This window comes from Anastrepha obliqua, chromosome 1 (assembly GCF_027943255.1).
Source record: "Anastrepha obliqua isolate idAnaObli1 chromosome 1, idAnaObli1_1.0, whole genome shotgun sequence".
Lineage (NCBI taxonomy): Eukaryota > Metazoa > Arthropoda > Insecta > Diptera > Tephritidae > Anastrepha > Anastrepha obliqua.
The window spans coordinates 163,847,315-163,860,952 of NC_072892.1; the positions used below are offsets into that span (position 1 = coordinate 163,847,315).

A 13,638-nucleotide genomic window follows, 5' to 3' on the forward strand; every position below is an offset into this window, starting at 1 on the left:
ACGCAGTCATAAACAGCGCTTTTTGTACCGAATCGTCACCGGAGATGAGAAATGATGCCTATAGGTACATCAATATGAAGCAAAGAATGGAGTGGGTGGCTCTAGGATATACGAGAAAAAGCCGAGAGTCAAGCATCTTCAGCCAAAGAAGATCATGATATGTGTTTGGTGGGACTGGGAGGGCATGGTGGCTGGAAAATGCTCGAAAAAAATACCACCATCAACAAGGAGCTCTACGTTGCCCAGCTACACCGCGTGAATGAGGCTATTCGACTGAATATACCTGCTGAACAAGTTCTCAAAGCTGCACTGCAAGAGCTCGAATGGGAGGCCCTTAAGCATCCGCCGTATTCTCCGGACCTTGCACCGACCGATTATCATCTTTTCCGCTCCCTGTCAAACCTTTGATAACAAAGAGGTCCTTAAAAACTGGCTCAACAACTTCTTTGACTCCAGAACTAGCGATTTTTGGCAGAAGGACATCAACAGATTGGCCGAGAGGTGGGAAGAGGTTATAAACAGCAAAGGCGAATATATAATTGATTAAATTATTGATATAATTATTGTTTTCTGTTTAAATTACAAGTCTTCGGTAAAACGCTACGAACTTATTCCCCATCCTAATAGTTATGTATGTGCATAATTTTGCCAAGTTTTTCTGACATTTTATAGATAAAATAGTGTAAGAAAGAAGATGATTTTATACTTATATTTATATAACCATCCCCTGACAAAAATTTTGGTTTCATGCTGGTATGTATGTATATATATATTTTTTATATATTTTTATTTACTAAAAAAGTTCTTCAAAAACAAAATTAATTGGTGATTAATTCTGCACCACCTTGTACAATTTCAATTAAAATGCCCTAACGATTGCATGACGGCCTGGCTTACGCCACGAGACAACAAAGATTTATATCTTGCCAAGGACTGTCACTGCATACAATAGCACTACCCACCCTACCTCCCACTATTTCAGTCATGGGGAAAGAAATTTAAAAGGCCAGCGTTTTGGAATCAGGTGTCATCAGCTGTGGGCATTTTTTGACAACCAGCTGAGTGCGTTTTTATTTATGGATCTGTGCAATGATTGTTGTTCAGACGCCAGCGAAGCAACATTAGGTGAGGCTGCATTTTTTTTTTTCGAACATAACCAACACAATCTCAGTTTTTTCGTAAAGAAACCGCTGCCATAACCCTGGTTACGTGAGCTATTCTGATTCAGCTGAATTTGAAAGAATCTCAATTTTTAACACGAGCTTCTTAAACATATTTTTTAATAATTGATCAAAGACTTTTCTCACCAATAAATATTTTTTTTACAAACATTTTAAGGCCGAAATTGATTTTTTTTTGTTTTGAAAGACCGTTATTTATTTATATATTTTGCTTATTCCTTCGATTAATTACTAATGTTTTTCCAATAAGAGGTGTTATTTTGATATTTAAAGAATGATTTTGTTGCTTGTGTGGCACGTAGCGCCGTCTTGTTGAAAATAAACGTTGTCCAGATCAATACCATCCAATTCCGGCCATAAAAAATCGTTAATCATTTTTCTATAGCGCAATCCATTCACCGTAACTGTTGCTCCAGCTTCATTTTCGAAAAAGTAAGGTGCAATGACTCCGCCATAAACTGCACCAAGCTGTCACACGTTGAGGATAGAGAGGCTTTTCAACAATAACTCTTGGATTTTCTGAGCCCCAGATCCGACAATTTTACTTGTTGACGAAGTCACCGAGATGGAAATGGGCCTCATCCCTTAAGATGATTTTTCAATGGAATTCCGGATAATTCCAATCAGCAAAGGCAAGACGTTGTTGATGAACGGCCGCCTTGAATTCTTGTGCTAACTGGACTATATAAGCCTTGGGACCCAAATCTTTACGCAAAATACGTTGTAATGACGTTTATGGAATTCCTAATTCCAAAGAACGACGAAAAATGGACAAACCTGGGTTTTCTTCAACACTTTCGGCTACAACAGCAATATTTTCAACTGTTCTTGAGCGACGTGCACGGGTTTTTTTCTTCACATCACTAACTTGTCCCAACAGCTCGAATTTTATCACCTGTATTGCGGTCCGACAAGGTGCTTCACGATGACCTAAAAATGTTCGAGTTTTACGAACCGTCTCTGCCGAGTTTTCACCATTTTTATAGTGAATTTTAATAATTTCAATGCCTTGTTTAAGCGTGTATCGTTCCATTTTTATTAATGGCGTAGTTTCTACTGGTCAAGTTTCAAAAAACGACAACTTCAAAAGTGAAGATATCAAAACTGTAGATATCAAATCGAAATATTCAAAATAACACATGTTATTGGAAAACCCTTTATTTATGAATATAACTAATTCTTATCGGTTCAATAGACATATTTTAAGATTAATAGACATTAAAAAAAAAAAAAAATACAATTAAACTATTTATAATAAATGTTTCAAAATATCAATAGGCGATCTTTTGAACAAGAAAAATCTATCTTAATAAATTTAGAGATAATTTATTATTATAATTTATAAATTTTTTTCTTTTAAAGTATTAATTTATTAAACTCAATTAAGACTCTAGTAATAGGAGCATTTCGAGCATAAAGAGATTTTGAAAGATCAACATAGAGAAACTCGGACTTACAAAGAGCTCTGGCCGGAATATTAAAGAAAATCGTTTCAAAAAGCCTCGGATCGTCAACAGCACCACGGATTAAGTAAAAAATGAAAGGCAAAGATAAGACTATTTCCCTATTCTGCAATGATTTTAAGTCAATAAACTTCGCACTTCATAAGTAGGAATAGGTTCCGAAAAACATAAATAACGCAACGCGAAATGTAAGAACGTATAATACGAAGACCAGATGAAGGATGCATACTTAAGTTTGGAACATACAAACGCCGTACCTGTATACAAAAGCGTTAGCTAATAAGGGTCGGACAAATCGCAGTTATTACGCCTATCAAAAGCAACATGGCGTAAGATTGGGTAATAATCAAATTTATACTCGTATGACTAGCAAAAATAAGCTTACGAACCAAATATTACACCCAAGCCTTAAATTTCACTAACACCGGACAAGAGCGTGTTAGATATGCGATGAGATGTATGTATAACAGTGTGCTATATCTTTTTCGCGGACTGTATATAAAGATCTTCAGTTTCAAGTGTTATATTTATTTTACATCAGGATTATTCCGGACTAGTACATATCCTTCATCATCATGCATTCCTAGAGTTCCAGTGTGGAACATAGGGCCACAACGGATTTCTTCCATTCGGGTTTGTTTTCGCCAATCTCTTAACTTCATTCCAGCTAAGTTGGATGTCGTGGGTGTCTGACTCCAGCAGTCGTCTCCAGGTATTCGCTGATTTTCCATGTCAGCGACTTCCTTGGGGATTCCAGTCAATGGTGGCCCTTGTTAAATCACCATTTCCTTTGCGTAAAACATGGCCAATCAAGTCCCATTTTCTTTTTCGAATCTCTGATAGTATTGGCTTCTGGCTATTGAGTCAGCATTCGATATAATATTCAGCCAGAATATTTTGAGAGCTTTTCGAAGGCATCTGTTTACGAAACTTGTAATGAGCTTGTGTCAGCTGACGTCGCATTCCACTTTTCACGACCATAAAATAAAGTCGACTTTACGTGGGAGTTAAAAATTCGCAGTTTTGTGCGCCTTTGTGGTACTTAGTCTTAGTCTTCTGTGACAAATTTTATAATGCATACGGCGAGAACAAATTCGCAAATTCTCCATCTAAGAAAAAGAAGTGGTCCTCGATTGACAACGCGTTTGAAGAAAATTAGGCTCGACAGATGAAGCCAGCGGCCACCGTGCGTGACTACCACTTGGAATTCAGAGAAAACGTAGGCTCGAATCTCAGTGAAACACCAAAATAAAGAAAAAGTTTTTTCTAATAGTGGACGCCCCTCGGCAGGTAATGGCAAACCTTAGAGTGTATTTCTGTCATGAAAAAGCTCCTCATAAAAATATCTGCCGTTCGGAGTCGGCTTGAAACTTTAGGTCCCTCCACTTGTGTACCAACGTCAAGAAACACACCACCAATTGGAAGAGGAGCTCGACCACACACCCAAAAAGGGTGTACGCGCCAATTATATTTATATATGTACGAGGTGTGTTTAAAAAGTATTGCGAATTTTGAATTTTCGCAGATTACGTATATTCGAATTTCGATTTTTTTGTGTCGATATGTTGGTACTCATATCTTTCACTCATGCCGACGAGTTCGGTCATTTTGAATGTTCAGTTAATTGTTGACAGCTTGCAAGTGTTTCGGCTCGTCTTCGATTTTTACCTATTCAAAAAGATGGATTAAAGAACCTGAATCAAATTTTGTGTGTAAAAACGAAATTAAGTGCGCGAATGCATTTCGAATGTTGACTGTGTCATACGGAGAAGCTACTTTGGACCAAAGCAACGTTTATCGGTGGTACAATATGTTCTCAGAAGGCCAAGAAGATGTGAACGACGAAAAGCGTGCCGGACGCCCTACCACATCAGCAACAGACGAAAAAATTGATGAATTGATGAAGTGAAGAAAATGGTATTGGCCAATCGTCGAATCACCGTTAGAGAAGTTGCTGAGGACTTAGACATATCGATTGGCTTGTGCCATTAGATTTTTTTCAATGATTTGGGCATGAGACGGGTCGCCGCAAAATTCGTACCAAAACTGCTCAATTTCGACCAAAAGCAGCATCGCATGAACATTGCTAATGAGATGTTGGACTCTGTCCGCGACGACCCAAATTTGCTCCAGAGGGTCATAACTGGTGACGAGTCGTGGGTTTATGGTTACGACGTGGAAACCAAAGCTCAATCATCTCAATGGAAGCTGCCGCACGAACCAAGACCGAAAAAAGCGCGCCAAGTTCGGTCGAATGTAAAAGTTTTGTTTACCGTTTTCTTCGATTGTAGGGGCGTTGTGCATCATCAGTTCTTGCCACATGGTAAAACGATCAATAAGGAATATTACCTGCAAGTTATGCGCAATTTGCGTGAAGCAATCCGCCAGAAACGCCCGGATTTGTGGAAGAACAAACATTGGCTCTTGCATGACTATAGCGTCCCTGCTCACACATCGTTGCTTGTGCGCGACTTTTTGGCCAAAAACAACACACTAATGATGCTACAGCCACCGTATCCCCCAGATCTGGCCTACTGTGACTTTTTCTTGTTCCCGAAACTGAAAGGACGACTTTACGCTACGATTGACGAGATAAAGACGGCATCGAAGGAGAAGCTGAACAAGATAGAAAAAAAAATGATTTTTTGAAGTGCTTCGAAAATTGGAAAAAACGTTGGCACAGGTGCATAATATCTCATGGGTATCACTTTGAAGGGGACAAAATAGATATTAATGAATAAATAAATAATTTTTGAAAAAACACAAAATTCGCGATACTTTTTGAACACACCTCGTATGTATGTAGAGCAAGCAGCTTCTTCGGTGGTACGCGGTCAACGGCCATGAAAATATTCATTTCACAAATGAGAAAATGTTCACTGTTGAAGAAATTTTTAATAAGCAAAACGCCAAAATTTATGCTGAAACTTCTAAAGACGCAAAAAATGTTGCTTCAAGGATTCAGCGTGGTCACCATTCAGCCTCCGTAATAGTTTGGTGGGGAGTGTCTTGTAAAGGGGAAAAAGGGGTTAAGACCGGAGCAAAAATGTACAAGGAGGATGTCTCAGAAGGCGTGGTGACTCAGTTGAGCAGTACTCTTTTCAATGGAGAGCGTGGAATCTTTCGGCAAGACTCCGCTCCAGTACATAAAGAAAAAACCACCCAGCAGTGGCTAAAAACAATATTCCTGCGTTCATAGCCGCAGAAGATTGGTGGTCTGGAAGTCCAGATCTGAATCCATTGGACTACAGTTTGTGGTCAGATTGGAGAACATGGCCTATCAAAGACCTCACAGAAATTTGGTGAGTCTCAAACAATTTTCGGTTCGAGCAGCGATGTCAATATCCATGGAAACCGTGCGTGCTGCAAAGCTGCATTGCCTAATCGTTTGAAGGCTTGTGTAAAAGCAAATGGTGAACATTTCGAATGAAAATTAAAATTTGTTTTAGTTTTTATATCTAAAGGGTGTTTTTTTTAAAGGTTAGGTTTTCAAGTTGGTCTTTTTGACAGCTGTCTCTTGATTTATGCTCAGTTTGGTTTGCCATTTCATAATGAATAGACTTACTTACACCTGAATAACGTTTGCAAATCGTGCAAATTTATTACGAAAATAATGGTTCGGTTCGCGTGGTTCGAAAATAATGGTTTTTGTTCAGCGATGAAGCTCACTTTTGGTTGAATGGGTATGTCAATAAGCAAAATTGTCGCATTTGGAGTGAACATAATCCACAAGCCATTGCTGAGACGCCGTTACATCCTCAAAAAGTCACTGTTTGGTGTGCTCTATGGGCAGAGGGAATCATTGGTCCATATTTCTTTAAAAATGAAGCCGGCCATAATGTTACAGTCAATGGAGAGCGCTATAGAGCCATGATTAATGACTTTTTCGTGCCTGAATTGGACGATGTTGATGTGGACGACCTTTGGTTCCAACAAGACGGCGCTACATGCCATACAGCCAACGCAACAATCGATTTATTGAAGGAAACTTTTGGTGAGCGCATTATCTCGCGCCGTGGACCTGTGGCGTGGCCTCCAAGATCGTGCGATATAACACCGCTGGACTATTTCTTGTGGGGCTATGTGAAGTCGCTTGTCTACGCAGATAAGCCCGAGACAATTGACGTCTTGGAAGAGAATATTCCGCGCGTTATTGCTGACATACGGCCCCAATTGCTGCAAAAAGTGGTCGAAAATTGGGCCTCTCGGCTGGAATTTATTCGAACCAGCCGCGGCGGCCACTTGCCCGAAATCATTTTTAAAACATAATGGCAAACCCTTATCTTTATAATAAAGCTAAATTCTTGGCCATAATATTAAATTATATACGTTTTATTTCATCTTGAAAACCTAACCTCTAAAAAACACCCTTTACATGATGAAATAAAACTAATTTAATTAAAAAAAGTATTATAATTTCATATCTATAACAGACTTAACTTATAACACAATTTATGGCAGTGTATTGAATTCAATTTTGTTTTAAATTATTGCGCCACAATCAATTATAAAATCAATTATAAAAAGTTGGACTTTTTTTTGTAATAGAGTGCTAAATTCTCTCTGCGTTGAGAAGCTCGCAAAGAAGTTGTGTAGTGTTCGACCGATACTGCGAGTATCCAACCGGAAGTAAAAGAATAACAAACTTTTTCTCGTAAATCCAAATGTGCATAAAAATTCTGAGTATTTGAGTTACCAGCTTTTGCACGCTTTTTATCGCAAAAGTTGCTTGTGGTGCAACAATTCTTCAGAATTTAACATTCGAAGCGCATTTGCAATGAGGCTGAAAAGTAATTATTAAAACTTCGTTTACAAAAATAGTAACCAGAAACCAAGCATCAGAATGCCGAGTGAAGGGCGCCGTATGAGTAGAAGCCCAAACAATTTTATTTACAGTAGTTAAAAGTGAATACACTGCTAGTTTATTTTACAGTTCCACGAACACGTAATCCGACTGACCAGCTTAACCCGTTAATGCGCGACTCTTTGTGACGATTTACGGTGCCCACACTCATTATTAGAAATATTAGTTTATGAAGATTTACCATTGAATGATCCGATGTTTATTTCATTATAAAGAGGAAGGTATGCCGTTAATAGTGGAAAATAATATAAGGCAAATGACCACCACGGCCGCCGTAGCCGAATGGGTTTGTACGTGATTACCATTCGGAATTCACAGATAGAACGTTGGTTCGAATCTCGGTGAAACCAAAAATAATAAAAACATTTTTCTAATAGCGGTCGCCCCTCGGCAGGCAATGGCAAACCTCCGATTGTATTTCTGCCATGAAAAAGCTCCTCATAAAAATATCTGCCGTTCGGAGTCGGCTTGAAACTGTAGGTCCCTCCATTTGTGGAACAACATCAAGACGCACACCACAAATAGGAGGAGGAGGCCGGCCAAACACCCAAAAAGGGTGTACGCGCCAATTATATATATAAATGACCACCACGACACGACCACGCTTACAGGACAATATTCTTGTTCATGAAATTTTCCATAACCGAATTGCAAAGTGGCTGCCTTATGTCCTCGATAGCCTCACGAATTCCATCTTTGAAGTCTTGAATCGACCCTGGGCTGTTGGCGTAGACCTTCTCCTTCACGTGGCCCCAAAGAAAAAAGTCACAAGGCGTTAAATCACAAGATCTCGGAGGCGAGCTGTGATGATCTCTTCGAGAGATAACACGGTGCGGAAACTTTTCCCGTAAAACATAAATGGTTTCGTATGGCACGTAGCGCCGTTTTGTTGAAAATAAATTTTGCCCAGATCAATACCATCCAGCTCCGGCCATAAAACAATCGTTACTCATCTCTCGAGAGCGCAATCCTATTCAAAACAACACCTGTCATTTGAAAACCCTTTATTTTTACGTGGTATTGACACTAAATTTAATATTACGAGGAATTGTATTCAATGATTTCAATCCAAGGACTGCAACAGGCGAAGACCTGTACAATGAACTGAAGTCTGTGTTGAAAAATTTTTCAATTTTATTAGAAAAGATTGTTTGTATGTAAGGGTTTTCCAATAACAGGTGTTAGGTGTTAAACAGGAGAGATGATTAAGCTGATCCTGCAAAGATGGGCCTCGAGTTAACTCAGAGAGTGCTGGGCTAGTGCGCAAACGTGCAAGGTCGTGCGATCCTTCTGGCCACGGGTAGATCGGGGACGCCCGAGGGAACTCCTAAGGCTAACAAAGCCCCAGCTCTCGAATTTGCGTGGGTATCCTTACCGGTCATTGTCTGTTAGGTGTTCATGTGGTGAGACTTGGAATTGCCTTAAGCCCATTCTGCAGAAGCTGTCTTGAGGGCGAGGTGGAATCATCTCAACACCTTCTTCTCTGCTGCCCTGCTCTCGTCTGGCAAAGATATCGACATCTGGACTCTCATTTTTTCGCTACGCCTGCGGATATAGCGGGTTTAAATATGATCAGAAAGTACCGGGAATGTTTAAATAAAGCAAAACAGAGGTCAATTTCAGGCAAATTTAATTTATCTCCTTCAAAATATGAGCCGTCTGAAGCAACACACATGTGCCAACGTTTAACCCAATCCTCCATGCACCCCTGTTAGGCCAGCTCATTCAGCTTCGTCGCATTTTCTTTGATCTCCTCTATCGTCTGAATTCTCCTTCCACGAAGTGGTAACTTCAACTTGGGTAACAAAAAGAAGTTGCACGGAGCCATATCAGGTACGATTATATTTACTTGGTGTTTGGTGCAAAAATCCAGCACAATTTGGGCTCAGTGCGATGGTGCGTTATCATCATACAAAATCCAAAAATTGTTTGCCCACATTTCCGGCCGTTTGCAACGTACAGCATTTCTCAATTGCTTCAAAACGGATAAATAATATTCCTTACTGACTGTCTGGCCCAATGGAAAGTACTCATGGTGCACTACGCTTTGGCAATCGAAGAAAAAAGTCAACATTACCTTCCCGGTCCTTTTTATCATAGGGTACATCTGGTGAAGATCAGCAGTAGCTTGATGCGGCTAATTACAAACGTAAATCAGCTATCGTTGGCGTCGTCGTAAGTGCATGGTCATCATCCTCTAATCCCTTCTTCCTTCCCTTCTCCTTTCTCTTTTCCCCCGTTTGGCATCACAACGGACGAATTTTGAGTATTTGTCCAAATGGGCTCCAAGCTAGGGCAGCCATTTAACCTAACTTAGCCTGACCTGAATATGAAATTTTTACTTTTTTTAATTCTATTTTTTTCTCTTATGTTTATTATAAAAAATAAAAATTTTAAAATTTAAATTGACCCGTTGACCTCTAATGCCTTATCTCATTGATCGATATTTGTGACTGATTTTGTGTTGAAATAACTGTATTCGCATGATTTGTATATTTGCAAAAATGGATTCGCCTTTGAAAAGAAAGCGTTTTGGAGATGTAGCAGCAAAAATTCTAGAGCTAATCCCGGAGTACAGTTTAAAACAATAATTTTCAAGGTTTCCCACCATGAAAATCATAAAAATAGCTACACTGAGTTGGACTCAAAAAACAAACAAAAAAGTGTTCTGGTCTATTTGTAGTTATTATTTTAAAAAACCAACTATTTACCTTGGAATGCACCTAGTGTAAAAATAAATCGCTCTTTCTCTTGTGTAACTCTCGCCCAACAGAGTAAATAATTTTGCAAAAATGCAAATGTGTGTGGCTGAACCATGACTAATGCCATGTATGTACACACGGTGAGTGTAACTAAGGCTGTGCGAGTGTGACAAAGCTGAAATTAACAGCTTGTTAACTAATTGTAATGCAAGGTGAATAAAATAATAAAAATCTAGAAGTCTACTTTTCTATGGAATTTAATGCATTTCGTCGAGACAATTCACGTCTACTGTTTCTCCACGGTCGATAGCAGCCAGCACAGCTGCGGCGAAAACAGCGGGAAGCACAGACGAGCTGTAGGCCGGCCGCTATAGCTATGTAAGTGGGTTTGTGCGTGACAACCAGCCGGTTGGCTGCGGATTCGATGGTCACAGTGGATATAAAATATCAATTGATAGAAAAAGTTTTCTTCAAAAGCGCTCGCCTCTCGGCAGGCAATGGCAAACTTTCCAGTGTATTTCTGGCATGGATAGGTAAAAATTTATGTATCCAATTGGTGCGCACAACTTTTATTAGGTATTGGCGAAGAGTATCTCACTCAGTTCACAAAAGGAAGAACCTATAGTTTTAAGTCGCTTCTATAGAGGAGATAGTTTTTATTCGAAATTTTTCTTTAATCTACACTAAACATCTACCCCCAACCCAGCTTCGTGGGTGGTCATGCAGCCAAGGTAGCAAAATTTGACTAGGTAGCAGATTTGACCTCATTGAGATGCTTTCATTTTTCTAACGTTGATCTTGAGCCCGGTACCTTCAAGCTTTTCCCGCATGGCTTGAGTAAGTAGTTTCAGTTCGCAAAGTTTATAAGGTAGCAAACAAATGTCATCCACGTATGCCTGGCTCCTGAGGAATTAATTCTGATTCTCATTACGGAAATCAGCGCCCTTAACGTCCTCGATGTAGTCGAGTGTTTGCCTTTGCTTTCCGAGGAGCATGACAAAGCTAATCATAAAGGGAAGAAGAAAGGGTGAAGGGTGGCTCTCATCCAATAGACTTAGTAGCTAAAAGTTCTGCAAAGACATCTGCACTTAGGCTATTGACAACAGTCAACTATTTCAAAGGCCAGATGGCCACAGGCGGATAAGCAGAGATTTAAACGCTAACTCTAACTTCGTTATTCTTCATCTTGATTGGCGCGATAACCACTTATACGATTTTGGCCGAGTTTAACAAAGCGCGCCAGTTGTTTCTTTCTCGTGCTAACCGCCGTCAGTTGGAAACACCGAGTGAAACCAAGTCTTTCTCCCCTTGATCTTTCCAACGTAGGGGTACCGCATCGAATATTTTCAGAGCCGGAGCCTTTGTATCCATTCGAACGACATGATCAAGCAAAGTATCCGCTGAATCTTTATTCGCTGTGCTATGTCTGTGTCGCCGTAAAGCTCATATGGCTCATCGTTTCATCGCCTGCGATATTCGTTGTTGCCAACGTGCAAAGATCCAAAAATCTTCCGTAGAATCATTCTCTGGAACACTTCACCACATCGGATATTGTCATCGTCCAAGCTTCTGCGTCATTCGTTGGGACGGGCATGATGAGAGCCTTGAGAGTGTTCGTTTTGTTCATCGGACTATGTTATTCCTCAAGCTAATTTCAACAGGGAACCAAAGGCAATATTAGAAAAGGACGGATGGCGGAAGGGATTACGCATGGTGGAAAGAATAATGAGGTGGCGCCTATCGTGGTCCTGTTACTTTGCGCTCAGCGAATTTGACAACTAGTTACGTGATTTTAGCTCCAGTATGGCCAGATTACCATTTTCGTAACTTGATTTATCATTTTTTTTTGTTATTTTTATTATTTTGTGTCTCGGAGTTTTAGTTCTTTCTTCATGACATTTTTGTAGCTGTTCTAATTAAAATGTCATGTTTATAATTTTGTAAAATATACATTTTTTAATAATTATTTAAATAATTCACTCAGTTTTATTTAGCTTTGCTTTTTTTTAACATCTGGTGGCATTGCCCGCGAGTGCAGGTGTTGTTGGTGTTCTTCTGCTTTCGGCAGTCAAATCTCTCTCTCGCTACTGCAGTGTTGCCTAGCTTTGGATATAAAAACGCATTAAAATGCCCATTCAAAGAAAATAACCCAACAAATTTTTATTGAATCACTTAAAGAACTTTGTATGCGTGACAAATTGTCTTTAAAATGTGCGTTTTCTTAAATAAATGTGTTATGCTTATGTATAATTTAATTTATGAGTTTTTTTTTTTAAGCGAGACTCTTTTGTTAAGGGAACGACTTTTTTGCTAAAACTTGTAAAAATGTCAGCATGGTTTCTTTAGTATTTTCTGGTATTTTGCTGTTTATTTTTACAATGAATATAACTCTTAATGTCCTATGTCTCACTAAGGATTGATGACCGGAAGAAACGATTACACCTCTATGGTTTTAATTCGCATTCAATAAATTCAAAGGCTTTTTAAAATGTGTAAAAAGGTTTTCAATCTTAAGAAGAGTTGAGAGAGGGACATTTAATATTTTTGCATAACCTTAAATGGAGCCAAAAATTAAATTCACACTTTCAAAATATCAAATTTTATAAAAACCAACTAATTTTCATTAGCACTAAAATCTTCCCAGAGTGACCTTTTTTAACCTTTTTTTGTTTAATATTATAATATAGTTTGTTTTTTAACCCAAAGTTTCGGTAGCTTTAAATTAAAAAAAAAGAAACAAACTCGAAACTTCAAAATTTTCGCATTTTCGGTATAAAAAAGCACTAAAATTATTGTGAAGAGCAAATGGTTGGCAATACTGCACAACTCAGCAAACATGACGTCACGTACGCTCTGATGGGCGCAATCTTGTTTCTATCATTCTTGGGGATTACGGAACACACCACACCTTTAACATATACACAGATAACTCCAAAATGGAAGGGGGTGTTGTAGCCGCAGTATTCTGTTCGGAGTTAGTCTGTGAACAAGTCATACGAATTACCGCACTGCTGCAGTACATTCCAAGCAGAGATGTACGCAGCAACGAAAGCAGTAGACTTAGTCATAGGGCGCACTCCGAACTCTCAAATAAATTTTTACATTGATAGCCGAGCAGGCATAGAAAACTGAAAAAAAAAACTGAGAAATTAGTCACCATCTACTGGGTTCCAGTGCTCAAGGGAATTAAAGGAAACGAGAAAGTTGATATACTAGTCAAAGCTCGTGCGGATATACTAGTTAGCGCGGTCGGTATACAACCACTTCCCTGCAAACAACGACTGGATATAGACGCAGCATTGATTCAAGAAGCGAACTCAAGATGGGGAAAAACCAGCTCATGCAGCATCGCGCAAATCATACTACGCAAGCACAATGCTAGGTCTATTTCATCTCTTACCAGGAAAAATTGTAAACCTCAAGTCGGG

The 13,638-nt window shown here is 39.2% G+C and overlaps 1 protein-coding gene across 5 annotated transcripts in view; it reads right to left on the bottom strand.

The window, feature by feature from the left end:
* Positions 1-13,638, bottom strand: part of LOC129239669 (alpha-1,6-mannosyl-glycoprotein 2-beta-N-acetylglucosaminyltransferase) — a 75,261-nt gene that overhangs the window by 44,177 nt on the left and 17,446 nt on the right. The gene's annotated exons all lie outside the window — the stretch shown is intronic.